We start from the raw sequence: 3515 nt of genomic DNA, 5'->3' as shown, positions 1-3515 counted from the left end.
AAAATTGCCCTATAGTGCCGGTTTGTGTCACAAACCGGTACTATAGGTCAAACCCCTTTAGTACCGGTTCGTGGCACAAACCGGTACTAAAGGTTAGCCCTTTAGTACCGGTTCGTGCCACGAACCGGTACTAAAGGTGATCGTGGGGCCCTAGCCTGACGCCAGCCTGCCATCACCCCTTTAGTACCGGTTCGTGGCACGAACCGGTACTAAAGGTTCAACGCGAACCGGCATTAATGCATAGTCGTTCGAACCGGCACTAATGGTACCATTAGTGCCGGCTCAAATTCAAACCGGCACTAATGTGCTTCATGTTTAACCCTTTTTCTACTCGTGATTACTCATATAATGCATATGTTGTATTGTAATGCTTAGTGTTTACATCATATACACAATATTGAATGCCATCTCCTTAGTTGACACATCATATATGCGATTGCCCTTTGCTCACTTCCTTAGTATATAAATCATATATTTGAATTATGTCATGCCATGATGTTTACATAGACAGCTTGTATCTGAATTATGGCATGCCAACCCATTTTCTAAAGACATAATATAGTTATATCATCTCATCCTGTTTACATAGTCATCATATTTAAATTATGTCATTCTATCCGTGAATTATATCATGCCATCATGTTTCCATCAACGACATGTTTGTGATTTATGGCATGCCAACCACTTTAATAGACACATCGCATAGTTATAGCATGTCATCCTGTTTACATAGTCATCATATTTTGAAGTATGTCATTCTATCCTGTTTAGTTAGCCATCATACATGTGAAATTGTGTCATGCTATCCTGTTTAATTAGCCATAATATATGTGAAATTATGTCCTGCTATTCTGTTTGCTTAGACAACATAAATGTGAATTATTTCATGCCATGTTTTCTTCCCTACTATCCATTGCACCTGTCTATCTTACAATGTCTGTACATTCAATTACTTTTCTTGTTTATCAGCCATTTCAATTGGAGGGAGTGATGGCAATATCTGTGGGAGTAAAAACATGGTCTTTAGAAAAGATCGTGCTACCTGTTGATGCATATAGAACCACGGTTGTACTTGCCCAAGAACTAGCCCCACCACACATAACCCACACTCATGCAGATTGTACCCCTACCCAGTCGGACAGAGAACCAGCTACACCCCTTCTAACCCCAACCCCAGCAGATAGACACCCAGTTCCCGTTGACACAGCACCGTCTTCACCACAGAGCACCCAAACACGAGCAGTTAGTAAGGCAACTGCAGTGCCCAAATCACGAGGACCACCACTCCGAACCCGAAGTCAACGTTTAAAGCAGAAGAAGAATTGTTCTCAGGTCAGGTTCCGTAGCTATGGTTCACTACTTTGCTCTTGCATCACTGTATTTACTGATACCAACTAATTTAAAATTTGAAGGATGCAATTGAAACTCCAATGGCGCAACAGGTATGTTTTAAACCTGTTTCTTCAACGTGTTTGGCTGTTTGCTGTTGTAACTTGCTCTATGTTGATTTCAGTTTCAATTGAATAAACAGTTATGTTCTCATGCCATGCACATTACAAGTGTTGTTATTGCTATGTAGTTTCCCACACTTATATTCTGTTTATGCTGCTTTGTCTTAAATAGATATGATTCGAACTATATCTATCTTGATTTGGCAACATAAACTAGAATGATATAGACCATACAGTGACCATACTACATAGATATATGTTTGTTTCATGCTGTTATCCTGTCCACCTTACTACTGAACTGTTTTACCAAAATGAGTTTCATATACTACATTGTAAACCTGAGATGTGTTTGTTTGTTTCTCTTTTAGAACGCGGATAAAATATTGGAGAAGAATACCCTGTTATGCAATGGTAAATGAAGTAATGCAGATAAAGTTCAAGATAGTGAGACATCCTTGTTGGTCTCCAAGAAAGCTGATAAAAACTATATTGGAGACACTAAGACAACCCCAAAGTCCTGTCTTGATGTAGTGTTCGAGTTACCGGCTACCACTGCTGGCACCAGCTCTTCGAACTCATTGCCTGAATCAGTTCGGCTTCTTGAGTCTCAACTTCAAGTTGAAAGACATCGATCAGATGTTATGCGACAGGAAGCCGAAGGACTGAGGAAGTCCCTGTAGAATTCAGATGCATACTTTCTGGTGCAACAGCAAGCGCTGGAGGACTTAAGCGCCAAACAAGAGAAACTTAATAAGCTTGCTAAGCATCTTGCCAGCATTATGGGTACCAAGGATATTGTTTCTTGAGCTCTTCTGAAGTGGTTTCAGTTCTGGACTTGTTTTGCTGCGGTGTTTATATGATGTTGTGTTCCCTATATTTGCACTAGTGGCGAACTTTGATGCCCAGTGGATGTAATATGTGTAATAGTCGTGATAGCCTAGTGTAAGTTGCTTGCTTATTTATTTCCTTGTTGTCTTGTTTATTTGTTTGCTTGTGGTCAGTGCATTTCTTTTTCTGCGGTTTGCTAGTGGCTGCAATAACCTATTTTTTAAAACTAGGCCACAATAACCATGGGCTAATATTTACTGTAGTGACACTGGGCCTCCTACGGGCCGTAGAAACAGTGGACCTTCTACGGGTCGTAGAAACAGTGGGCCTTCTACGGGCCGTAGAAACAGTGGGCCTTCTACGGGCCATAGAAACAATGGGCCTTCTACGGGTCGTATCATCAATGGGCCTTATACGGGCGGTATGATCGATTAGCCAAACATGGGCCAAACAGACCGCATTCTGGCCGTAAACGGGCTAGAGTTGGAATCGTCCGTTCATGGGCCGACCATAATGGGCCATCGTTAATAGGCCGTATTTGATGACGCTATGAAAACAGCCCAACATATTAACGGACCACAAACGGGCCGACTGTAACCACAGGCTGAATTTGGCCCACAAGTAGAAAATGACAGTAACGGGCCGTAAGTAAACGAATGCTGGAAATGAGCCCAAGAATAAATGGGCTCTGAGAAGGGCGAAAGATAACATGGGCTGGAGACGGCCCAACGGAATAATGGGCCATTAATGGGTATAAAGTGATACACTGTTCATTACGGGCCAGTTTCACCATGGGCCGTTAATGGGTGTAAAATGATACACTGTTCATTACGGGCCAGTTTCAGCACAGGCCGCTAATGGGCCAAGAGTTACAAAGGGCCTCATATGGGCCGAAAGACGTCATGGGCAATACATGGGCCAGAAGTGAAAACGGCCTGGAATCATATTGGACGGCCCAGATGACGCTACTGGGCCTAATTCGGATAGGGCGTAACGGGCCTTGGGTTAGCGGGCTGTAAATGGGCTATATGCGAACATGCCATTAACAGGCTTTCCATGGGCCGGCCTTTTCACAGGAATGGGTCACTGTTGGGCCGTGCCACGTGTCGACGTATCATAGGCGCCTTCTGTCCAGTGAGTGGATGACATCTGTCCCAACGATGAGCTGGCACGTGTTTCCTCTAGCCAATGATGATTTTACACATGGAAAATCCCCATTGGTCGGGGCTGTTAACG

Source organism: Triticum dicoccoides, chromosome 7A (assembly GCF_002162155.2).
Source record: "Triticum dicoccoides isolate Atlit2015 ecotype Zavitan chromosome 7A, WEW_v2.0, whole genome shotgun sequence".
In the NCBI taxonomy this organism is placed as follows: Eukaryota; Viridiplantae; Streptophyta; class Magnoliopsida; order Poales; family Poaceae; genus Triticum; species Triticum dicoccoides.
Note: the sequence above shows the minus strand (reverse complement) of the source record.